The 12,397-nt window shown below is 40.8% G+C and overlaps 1 protein-coding gene across 3 annotated transcripts in view; it reads left to right on the top strand.

Annotated features, from left to right (window-relative positions):
- PHACTR3 (phosphatase and actin regulator 3) overlaps positions 1–12,397 on the top strand; it is a 100,134-nt gene that overhangs the window by 17,207 nt on the left and 70,530 nt on the right. Inside the window, exon 1 of one of the 3 annotated variants that reach the window (XM_071572665.1) lies at positions 9,369–9,621. The exons of the other annotated variants lie outside the window; for them this stretch is intronic. The gene's annotated coding sequence lies outside the window, so the exon portion shown is untranslated. Of the gene's footprint in view, positions 1–9,368; positions 9,622–12,397 lie in introns of those variants that run through there. 3 annotated transcript variants of the gene reach the window in all.

Raw genomic sequence — 12,397 nt, 5'->3', positions numbered from 1 at the left:
CTTTGTGAAATAAGAGATGCAAATGCCCAGGGACTCCAGTGAAGAACAAAAGGATCCATATCTGAAATTTCATCTTTCATTACTGCTGTGCAAGAATAGAAAAATATTTCTGCCTGTCCTCTCCACCACGTGATTTTTAGACACAAAGACCTTCATTCTGTAGTAGAAACAGGTTTCTTGTTAAAAACTACAATTCAGTCTGTTTTTCTAATACAAGAACATCTGTGTTTTCATGAGCAGAAGTTCCCTGTTGTTGCTGAAGTAACAGCGGAAAAGATCTTTCCTTTTCCATTGAAGAAAAGAGTTGAACTTCCACGTACATCAAAGAGTCTCTATCTGCACTCCTGGCCTTTTTAATGGCTTTCTCTAGTAAATCTGAAGGCTAGAAGATCAGTTGTCATGGGAACTGGCGACAGATGACTCAAGAAAACAAAATTAAATGTTGGCTTGATGTCAACAGCTAATCCAGTGCCCTGCCAAGTGAAATCACAGCCACCACGAGCCATGCCCAGCAAGCTGTGATTGGAATGGAGCTGCAGCCAAAGAGAGTTTCTCACCCCATGAACAGGAGAACATTTTAAGAATTGAAACTAATGAAGAGACCCAACAACTTTGGGAACAGTGAAACCTGGGAAAACATTGTTTATATTTGTTGTTAGAGCCTTAACAGCCATAAATCAGAGTTTCTTCTTTAACATCAAAATCATGATATCAATTAATTACCATTTAGGATCTGTCTTAGCATTTTCAGAATCCATAAGATTGATTTGTGCTGGGACAGATTCCAAAAAAATTGTTTCAAGTTGTGGTTTTAGTGCATCTGTTATCTAGAAAACCCAATTCTTATGCTATAATCTATTTTGCAGAGGAACATCTTTAAGCATATAATTTTTAGAGTTGGAATTTAAAGACTTTTTTCTAATGAAGCATATCTAGTTTCTTTTGTTCATCATCAGTAGTCTTCAGGGTTTAAAAGGCTACATTAAGGACTGAAATTCAGAGAATATGTACAAAATTGTCTATTAAATACAGTGATGAAAAAGACAGCCTTGGTTAAGAACAATCTGCTAATGCTTGGCTCCTCCTGGTGACTGTTAAATTAGCCCATATGGAGTGTAATAGAAAATAGAACAGTCCTGAAATAACAGAAGAGTGTGTTTAGAGCTTGTTTACATAAACATGGACTATGAAATTCTGTGGAGTTTCTCTTATGAAAGTACAGTGGATTAATTAGCTATTAAAATCTGGGTGGACACTCATGTTGAGAATTAAAGTGAGCACAGTTTAATTTAGCTTTATTCTGTTCCAAAGTAAATGAACCTAAATTGAATTAAGATTACTTTAATACTAGGATGGAGTGTTCATGCAAATTCAGTGTGGTTTAATTAAGCTGCTCCAATCACACACATTTAGGTAATTTGGATTAGATTTTGTAAGCTTTTCCGTGTCAAAAAGCCCTCAGGATTCATGTAAAGGACAACTTCTAGGCTGAAAAGCCTTTGTGAGCAGCATCACTCTGCTCACTTAAGTGAATGTGCAGTGATTGACTTTTCCCTTTGTTTGGGTTTTCCCAGGTGTATTCCTGCCATGTTCTCTCTAGTGCTGCTGCATTCCAGGTTGTTTCCTTGGGAAGTTTTCTAACCTTACTGCAGTCTGGGCTTTTTGAACTGTGTGCCAGAATTGTCTGCACCCACAGCACCTGAAAGTTTGTGCCTGCCTGGCTTTATTGTCACTGGTGGATGGCCAGAGAACTTGTTCACCACCTCTCAGTCCTTGGTCTCTAAATCTTAAAGCACCCATTGACTTGGTACATAATAAATCCAGCAGCACCTTTTGACATGGATAGAATATATTGAGGGGCCTTCTGAGCAAGCTTCTCACTTGCCTCCTGATTGGTTTAAGGTTAGGAATAGATTAATCTCAACCTACCCAATAAATCTGCATGTTTCAAGTCCATGCTCAAAGGGAATAAGAATCAGCTAAACCTACACAAAAAGAATCTCTAGGGACAACCATACATCTGTTTAAGGGACTGAAAATGTGTCTGTCTCAGTCCCCATGTAAGAAAATCTGGTACCTGTGAGCTGGGGGATGCAGCTGAGGAGCAGACAAGAAGTGCCAAGAGAATGAGGCATTTCTGTGCCCCTGCAGTGCCCTGGCTGGTGGCTCTGGGTCATTGCACCCAGCTGTAAACGGCTTGGAAAATGTCACTTTGGGGCAGAGAGGGAGTTGTGCTACAGTGTCATGTCTTTGGAGATCATTCAGTTTATGATCTTTGCTCAAGACTGTGTCTAAAGACACGATTTAGCCCATATATTGTACATGGAGTCCAAGATTTAACCCATATATTGTACATGGAGTCCAAGATTTAACCCATATATTGTACATGGAGTCCAAGATTTAACCCATATATTGTACATGGAGTCCAAGATTTAACCCATATATTGTACATGGAGTCCAAGATTTAGCCCATATATTGTACATGGAGTCCAAGATTTAACCCATATATTGTACATGGAGTCCAAGATTTAGCCCATATATTGTACATGGAGGGTTCAAAGGAAAGTCCAGGTAACAATTCACGGGGCTGTTCTTCCACTGCAGCTGCACGTGCATTACTAAAAGCAAATGATGGTCCAAACTCCATCTCACATCTCACTATTTGCATTATATTCCACATAGAGTGGACTATAAAGAATGCAGTTAATGAATCAAATATAAGGTTTAGATTTTTAAAAAATCTTTTCTATTTCAACAAGTGTTTTATTAATTCAAGCTCTCTCTCTGTATCTGATGGGAGTTGGGACTCTTTAATGGCTCAAGGCCCTTCTCGTGGGCTGTGCAGGGCTCTGAGCTGCCCTTGGTGCTGAACACGGGCGTGGGGCTCCCTCTCTGCAGCCCTGGGACTCAGGTGGCAGAGAGCTCTGTGTGCTTATGGGGATGTGGATCCTGGTGGGGTCTCTTACTCTGATTGATGCAGAGCCAGTCTCACATTCTTACAGCAGATTTCAGGGAGGCTGATGAAGAGAGGCCCATAACTGCAGTCCAGGAAAGTGTCATTAGACAGACAAGTCAACAATTCATGACACGCTGATTTAGATCTATGTGGATGAAAGAATTAGCCAGTTTTAGTCCTGAGAGCAATGGAAATGCAGTTTCAAGGCTGTGGCCTCTGCCATGTACACTGCTTATATTAATTTTTTTTTCAAGATTATCCTGTATAGGGAGGACAGAAATCCATGTTTTCAGAACTGACTACAAACAAAATTACTTCTACACCGTGTGGAAATTGCCTTCTCATTGATTATTCTCTTGAAAGACCATCACAATTTCAAGTGAAAAAGCAAGAGAGATTGTGAAGTAAGGCTCATATAATGTGAGAAGAGATAAGAGGAAATCCTAAAGGGAATCACACTTCGGTGTTCCTGCTTTTTGACATCAGTTTCTTCACTTTTTTTTATGTTGCTTGGTGAAAAAATGGTCATCCCTGTTTCAAGTGAGACATTCAGTGGTGAGGAGTGTTACAAGTTACAAGGATCTTATTTTACCAAGTGACAAGAGGAATACACAGAGTGTGTGATAGTGGGGAATGTCTGAAAAGCTTCCATCAAAAATTTCTTTAGAGCTCAAAATTTCAACTGCAAATACAGAAATTCATCCCAAGTATTGAGACAATACCAGGTGTTTGTTAGCAACAATTGGTCCAGTTTTGCTGGTTGTCTTTTTTGTACTGAGCTAAAATGAACATGATTTACAATTTCTTGTTTTACCAAAGTTACTCTTGCAGTCTAGAAGAGCAGATAATTTATAGATTTCTAAGCTTTTTGGTCAATTTGAATTTTCTGTTGTTCTTCATTGTTTCTGCCTGAAGGTCAAAGACATGTATTTGGGGCATCTCTAGAAATATAGGTAAATAATTGATGGATGTGGACGTGGAGTTTATTTATAAGGGTTACATAAACAGCTCACAGGATCACAGGGTGATTCAGCTTGGCAGGGATCACAGAAGATCATCTAGTCCAATACAAAATTCTTTGCAGGGAAGAGCTTCTGGTTTCTCAGAGGATGCCACGGTTAGAAAATAAACTGAATTATGAAGTGATGTCCTGTTATTGCAGAAACAAGTGCACAGCAGACCCAGGGCAGTGACCCTTCCCCTGGACTCTGCCTTGGTGAGGCCACACCTTGAGTGGTGTGTTCAGTTCTGGGCCCCTCAGTTCAGGAAAGAGATTGAGGGGCTGGAGCGGGGCCAGAGAAGAGCAACGAGGCTGGAGAAGGGACTGGAGCACAAGTGCTGTGGGGAGAGGCTGAGGGAGCTGGGGGTGTTTAGCCTGGAGAAGAGGAGGCTCAGAGGTGACCTCAGCACTGTCTGGAACTGCCTGAAGGGAAGTTCTGGCCAGGTGGGGGTTGGTCTCTTCTCCCAGGCACTCAGCAATAGGACAAGGGGGCACGATGGGCTCAAGCTCTGCCAGGGGAAATTGAAGTTGGAGATCAGAAAGAAATTGTTTGCAGAGAGAGTGCTCAGGCATTGGAATGGGCTGCCCAGAGAGGGGGTGGATTCCCCATCCCTGGAGGTTTTTAAACTGAGCTTGGCCGTGGCACTGAGTGCCATGATCTGGTAAAGGGACTGGAGTTGGACCAAGGGTTGGACTTGATGATCTCGGAGGTCTTTTCCAACCCAATCCATTCTATGATTCTATGATTCTATTCCTCTATTCTGCCACATACCTTAAGCCAAACTCTTATTCTTGTGGAAATCAGTGAAATAAAATCAGCAATGTTGGGTCTTTCACTCCTTTGGAGTGACACTTCTGTGGAGTCAGTTTAGAGTCAAAAATCCTGACAGAGAAAGAAAGGGACTTAAACTCTCAGCCTTCCACCATTTCTGTTTTTCCCCCCTCCAGTAATTTCTGGGTTTGGACAGGATTTTATACAACTCAGTTGCATAACAACCTTTCAGTGAACCATTAAATTGCTTACACATACAACAGATTTCTGTGACAGATGATAAAAATAAAAACTGAAAAAAGCCTTATTGAGAAAATAAAAGGAACTTACTGCCACATTTAAAACCTCAAAATATCCTAATTAAGGCTGATCAAGACACACAGGGATGATGGTATATGAATTTTCCAGGTTTTGAAAATAATTCGTAGGACATTTTAAAGATACTTCCAAGAATATATTGGAATGTCTGCTCTCTCTTTTTCTACTAAATATAACACTAATTCCAAACCACCAAAGGTTACAAATGTTATTTACTGAAGTAGTAACAAAGTACTCCAAGCATGTCAAGTGTATTCAAAAGAAAAACACCTTAAAATAAGAAGGATTCCTCAGGTTCATGACACCAAGAAATCAAATGCTTCATTTGACAGTATTTCTAAATCTAATCCTAAAGTTTCTGCTTTAAAGAATAGTCATTTACAGTTTTATGAGAATGCCTCTTGTATAGGTATTCATTAAATGTGATAGAAAAGCAAGTCTCAAAATTGAGTCCAAACTCTATTTGTGAATATTTCAGAAACACTCAATGCTATAGTCCTAATTCCACCTAATTTAAAACCTGTGAAGAATTCCTCAAATGCCAATTTGTCTTCAATGGGAATGTTTCAAAGAGTCTATTTGAATCTAATTCTAAAATTAACACTCAGCATTCTCTCAGGCAAATTCTCTCATGATCCTTTTTTCCTGCAAAACAGGAATCAGAAGCAAAAGCCCTTGGATTTTCAAGAGGTAACAGCCAATTTGCACCCACCACCATCTTCCCCAAAGAGGAAACAGCTTTTCAGTCCCCACAGATGTTTTGCATGCCAAGCTCATCCTCTGTCAACTGCTCAGGTCATTATTACCTGGTAACTTCCACAATTTAATCATTTTTACTGGCAGACTTTTGAACAAGTTGTGCAATAAAACCCTGGCAGATGGAAGGTTGCTTGGCTTCACTGAAAAGACTCACCATTATTACCAGCAAATATCTTCTACTTTAGCTGTAATCCAAAGAGCTCATAAATAAATTAATACCTTCTAAAGCAGAAATACACTGGCAGCTGAAATGTAGACTGTTCTCTCCAAAACTATTGCCACATGCACAGAATTTTACAGGAGACATTCAGGAGGCTTTGCAAAGGTCACGTCCTTAAAGGTGTTTGCTAAGAAAAGCTCCACAAAAGCTTCGTTCTCACTGCATGGGGAATCAAAGTGTCTGAGGGGAGTTCAGATTCTCAAACAGATATTTTTAAAAGGCCTGTATTCACTGCAGAGATTATTTATTCCTGCAGTGGGAGTAGCCAGAGGTGCTTGGGGTATGGAAGTATCAAAATGAGAGTTCTGAGTCTCAGGCAAAAAGGGAAGATTAAAGTCTGGGTCCTAAGGAGGAAAGGTTCTATTTTATTTATGGCATTGAAAAATCTGAAGTGAAGCCATTTGAAGCTTTTGGGGAGTTTTGCCCCTTAGCAAGAGTATAAAACATCAACTATCTCACTGTGTTTATTCCTTTGGTACCCCAGTCCTGGATCAGGATCTTGCCTGGGAAGCCCCTCCAGCATTTTTGGGGAGCTGTAACACAACTGCTCCAGTAGTTACCAACAGAGATTCAGAGAAACTCCCACCCCAGGAAAGAGCTGTTTACTTTTCTCTTACCTTTAAGAAGCTTTTGCCAGATTTGCAAACCTGTGTGCCTAAATTCCAAGTACTCAGAAGCTCAGCAAACAAGGGTTTAGAACTCCAAGCCTGTTTGGAGGCACCTCCCTGACAGATGAATCCTATTAACCTTGTTAAGACTAAGTATTTAAATTTAAGCACATGTTTGGGAACTTTGCAGGGTCAGAGTCTTTAATTTTTAATAGAGATTTTGCCTAATACTTTTTATTTACACTTGAAAGTTGGGCCTTTGGTTGTCATAGTGCTTTCCAGAACTTCAGTAAGTAGAAGGGATGAATTTTGTGCACAGGTTGGTGAGACAGTCATTGTCTTTTTTTTTAAATTAACTGAGGGTTTGAACACAATCAAGGAGGCACTTTTTGGACACGAGGATGTTTGTTCTTTCTCTCTGTTCAACTGTGTCTTCCACTTTTCCCTATTTTATGTTATCTGTCCTGTTTTAGGCTCGTTCCATTCAGGAATAATTCAGGGCAGGGTTAGTGCTGCCAGCAACAAAGACAACAGATGAAAAGACTGAACATCCTTCTTGCCTTATGATACAACACAAAGATCGTTGGACTTTGCAGCAACAGGAAGAACTTCCTGAATCACAATGAGAGCAATGGCCAGATACTGACTGATGGGTCAGGATAAGCCTCACGAGCAAATTTTTGTAAAAAAGTGTTTTTTTTTCAACTTGTCATTGCATTGAATTCTCTAAGATGTTCATCTCTTGTGACATTACAGATGGAATTACATAAACACAACGAGGAAACTCAGACATAGCAAAGCAGTTCCCAAATTTCTGGGCTAGATTTCCCTCTAGAGAGAATCTGATTTTTTTGTAATGCTGAAGTCATGCTCAGGAAATAGAAGGAAGTCCTTACCCAGCACATGCACTCACACATCTGTCTATCTATCTATCTATCTATCTATCTATCTGTCTATCTATCTATCTATCTATCTATCTATCTATCTATCTAATCTCCATCCATCCATCCATCCATCCATCCATCCATCCATCCATCCATCCATCCATTCATCCATCCAATATGTATATACAGAACTGGCCCAGGTTTGCTATTGCCATTAATTAAAGGACTCCCAGTGATGAGTCAATAAAACAGAACTTCATTAAATTCATTCCCTACAACACCCCTCAGGGAGTGAACAGTGGGCTGCTCACTGAAGCCCTGGGTATGACTAGAAGTCCATGCCTCTGTTTTACATCTGTTTCTTGAATTAAAACACATCCATTTTCTGTTATTCATATGATCAGTGCACTTCTTGCAGGAGCAGCAGTTTACCTTTAATCACCCCCTAAACTATTCTGGAAAATACACGTGGGTGGTTGGAGATGATGCAGAAGAAGACTCAATAAGAGAAAAAAACTGTTAATATGTATTTCCTGGGGAGGAAAAAAAAGAACATGGTGATTTACTTGAAATTGATAAGATTTTACTGAAAATTTGTTTAGGCTTTCTCCCTGGATTTTGCCAGTTCACTGGCAGGAGCTGTGCCCATTGCTCCAAAGTGGAATTGTTTGTCAGAACACTTCCAGAAATTACATGATTTAATATCTCCAGGCAGACAGTGCTCAGTTTATTTTAAATACATTTTTCTTTAGAACTGAAAAACTAGAACTTTGGAACATGGGTTTGATATCCAGCATTTCAGCTGGAATACAATAATGCTCATTAGTAGGGACAAGGTGCTTCTGAGCTGAAGCACCCATGGACTGCAATTGCAGCAAAGAACTGTGAGCAGTGATTAATTTGGAAGTGCACAAGAGTTCCTGGACCTGTGGGGTTTTTGGCCAGTTCTGCACAGACACCTTGGAAACAAAGACTGTCGAAAACACGAATTGTTTTTCACTTTGATCTCATTTTCTGCATCATTGGCATGGAATACTTGCACAGAACAGCCACTGTGGTTTTAAGACTTCGTGCAAGAAAGCCAGTGTTTTTAAATTTAGATGGTAATAATATGTTCCCAGTGACAAAATAATGTACCAAAGTGTTCTGAAATACGGCTGAGAGCAATGCAGCTGTTTGTTCTCTGAGTCCTCTCTTGGTTCTTTTAAATCTGGAGCATCTGCCTTTCCCAAACACTTCAACACTGAGTCTCCCTAATGAAGGCATTTAGGTTTGCAGGAAGGAAAGACTGTTTTTCTGCACTCAGGGAAATATAGCTAAGACTGGGTGGGGAATAATATGAAATTTAAATATTCTAGAAAAAACCAAAACAGTAAGGGAAAAGGCCAGGACAGGCTTTCAGTACTGTAATTTAGGCTGGAATCTTTTCAAGCAGTGCTGGAGCAGTTTGCTGACAGTGCTAGAAGACAAAATTGCCCTGGGAGGAAGGAATCAGAGGTTTGATGTGGTAGCTGACCAAAAGTTACAGTGGAGTTAGAGGCATTTTAATGGCCAAAACATCTCCAGTGTGTTTGTTTCTGGTGTTCCACCAAGTCTAGAGCTCTCCTCCAGCATTTTCAGAGAGATATATTGGTTGAGCAGTGACTCCCAGCTGCTTCTACATGACAGAAAAAGAGAAACCTTTGCAAGCAAGAGAAGCTGCTTTGCAGCTTTTCCTCTGGTTCTTCCTTTAGGAGGCTGAGCCTGAGCCCAAGCGCTCCGTGGGCTCTCCTGGCACTGCCAGTGCAGTCATGACTGGCAAGGCTCAAACAGGCAATGCCTTCAGCTGCTTTCCATAACACACACCCAGCCCTGGGGAGAGCCCACAGGGCCATCCTGGTGTTCCTGTGCCACCTGGAAAAGGGAAGGAGTTTCCAGGAAGAGCAGGAAAGGGGGAAAGGAGAGGACTGAGCTGTGCACTGTGTGTGCTCTGAGCAGCAGCAGCACTTGGAGGTGAGGACAAGGAATAGAAGAAAGGAATAGAAACATGGATAAAAACTTCCTTCCCAAGGATCCTTTATTCTGGTAAACTGACCCAACGTATTTACTCGGAGTTTTGACTGAGGTGAGTGAAAAGAGGGTATTTTAAATATGTTTCTGTAATTCTATATTGAGGGTATGCTGCTTTTCCCAGGAAGCAGTTAGGACTCCCAGGATATTTTGCATGTAATACAATATGCAAGAATGTGATGTCTCTGTGATCATTTGGAATACAGAAAAAAATTCCACTGGCTCTCTTCTACCTGAGAAAGTAGATTGTTCTTTCATACTTTGTGCTCTGCAGATCATACATTTCCTAACCATGAATGTGTTCCCCCAAACAAGAATCAGTGGTGGTGCTGGCAGAGGAATTGCATAATTCTGTTTCATGTTTCAGTATTTCACATATTCACTTTTCCAGTAGGGAGAGGGATTTATTCTGGAGTTACATTGCAGAGAAGCAGAGGGGCAATAAAAAGAATTTTCCCACTGCAAGTACCACAATAGGTTTGAGTTTAGGTGTGTATTGAATAGCTGGCATGGAGGAGAAAGAGTTCTGCTAAAATATCCAACAGTGCAAGAAAGTTCATTTCTCTGACACCTTCAGATCTGGCCAGGGAATCTAACAGTTGTCCAGCATGCCTGTGACTGCTTTCTGCTGGCTTGCTTGAAGATGCAGAATGTTTTTATGCTACCCAGTACTTAGATATTGATGTATGTTTATTTTCAACCTACAGTTGAAAAAATCATAAATGTATTATTTGATAAAATATGAACTTGTTCAGTAATGTATAAACCAACATATTGAAGCATTCAGGAGATTCTTTTTTTGTCTACAAGTTTGGATCTGCATTATGATTAAAATAAAGTGCCTGGTGAAATTAAATTCACATACCCAAAGAGAAGGCCTCAATTCCCTTCCTCTCTCACTCTTCCTACACATTATTCATCTGGTATGTGAAAAGCTGTTCTGTGGCTTCCACACAAAAGCCAAGTGAAAAGAAAGCCAGAGATGTTTTAGTTAAATCACAATTATTTTCAGGAGCCTTTGAAAGCACAAAACAAAATGTTCTCCAGATATTGTGAAAAATATATAGGTACTTTCAGAGAATTATATACCAGAAAGCCACTATGTTAAGAGGACATTATTAAGATTTTAAAGGCAAGCACTAAACACATAAGAAATGCCAGAATTGGGGTTGTCTGTGCAATCTTCCCTTGGTTGCCTGTGCATTGTGATGCAGCCTTAAAGCACACACCACACGTTTTTCTCCAGCCATCTGTGAAGGCCGAAGTTCTTCAGGTGTTCAGAGGCTTTTCTGTGGTGCCCATCCCTGCAGTGCCTGTTCCACAAGGCTCGAAGTGGTGTGGGGAGGTGTGTCCACCTCACACACTGCAGGAGAGTGCAGAGCATCAGAGAGACCTTCAAAATGGCTAATTGGGGCAGCCTCACGTGAGAGGTGGTTACTGGGCTTTTCCAGACCCATTAGATAAGGCAGCACTTCATGTGCTTAGACAATAATGGGTTACTGAATTCTCTTGTGGATTCTAAACTACCTGAAGATTTCCAGGTCAGCTGGAGGTTGAGGATGAGCACCTTGTTCAAGTACTCCTTTCCCCCCAGGCAGCCTGGCAGGGGAAGGAGAGAGAACCCACTTCTCCAAGGCCTTCCCCATCTTCCTTTGCCCACAGTTCCCTGACCCATTCAGGACTTTTGCAGCAAAGCCATTATATGAATTATACATTTTGCAGATGCTCAGGGAATGCCTGTAGATTATTTAGCTCACAACAGGCATGTGGGACTTCTAATAAAGACTTCAGAACATAATTTAAAGCAGCCCCGGACCCTCTGCCACGAAGATCAACACCTGTTTTGTCAGATCTACTGCGGAGAGGAACAGGGTAAGCACCTGAACCAGCAGGTGGGAATGGCCTTTCCCAGCACCCATCAGGCATTTCCCAATAGAGGAACAATGCCTGAAATCCTGGATTCCACTGGAGGCTCTGCTTTCAGTTTAGCTTCTTTCAGCCCCTTTAAATCTCTCCAGCTGAGTGTCTCTCTTGTAATTTTGCCTCCAGTTCTTTCTCCTACACTTCCCCACTCCAAGGGCAAGTATTTCTTCTCTTAAATCGAAGCGTGGGACAGGGTTTTAGGACATGTGCTTTGAAGGCAGAGCCAGTTAAGGAGGTTTTCTGCCTTTAGCTATTTGTTTCCATGCCCACTTGCAGTTCCTCATCCTGCACTCAGCTGCTTGTGCCCAGTTTTTGCCCACTGAGTGGTTCCTGAGGCAACGTTGGGAAGTGTAGCAGTGAAATAACCCAGGTTAAGAGGACCTTTTAAAAAGAAGTTAAATTATCCACATTAAAGGGTTAAGGAGACTTTCAGATGCTTTTGTGGGCAACATCTTTCTAAAGTAAGCCTGGAAAAACAGTTTTAATCTCCCTTTAAGTGAACAATGTGGTTTTTTGCCATTGGATTTATAGTGTTAGTCAATGGATTGAATCTGTAACATCATTCCTAGTAGTGCCAGTCTTTATACCCTAATAATCTATAATAGCTATGCTGAAAGCCTCAAATGCTCTACATAAGAGCATGCTATGAATGCTCTATTATTATTATTGTTGTTATTGATATTTTGAGTTGGTAAATTATACTTGATTAATTTATGGATCTCAAATGGCTGGAAATAGCCACTAACCCCTTGTTTCTGCTGGAAATTCAGCACTATCTGGCAATCAAAAAGCAACCCCGAGATAACAGAATGTGATTTGTATAAATGTCATGGGGTTAAAAAGGAGTTAATTTGTAGGAAACCTCATGGTAAAAGGTGTTTACTTTGGTGTGGTCTTGTCCCAGTGAA

Source organism: Pithys albifrons, chromosome 18 (assembly GCF_047495875.1).
Source record: "Pithys albifrons albifrons isolate INPA30051 chromosome 18, PitAlb_v1, whole genome shotgun sequence".
In the NCBI taxonomy this organism is placed as follows: Eukaryota; Metazoa; Chordata; class Aves; order Passeriformes; family Thamnophilidae; genus Pithys; species Pithys albifrons.
Note: the sequence above shows the minus strand (reverse complement) of the source record. Positions and strands in the feature narration are given on the sequence as shown.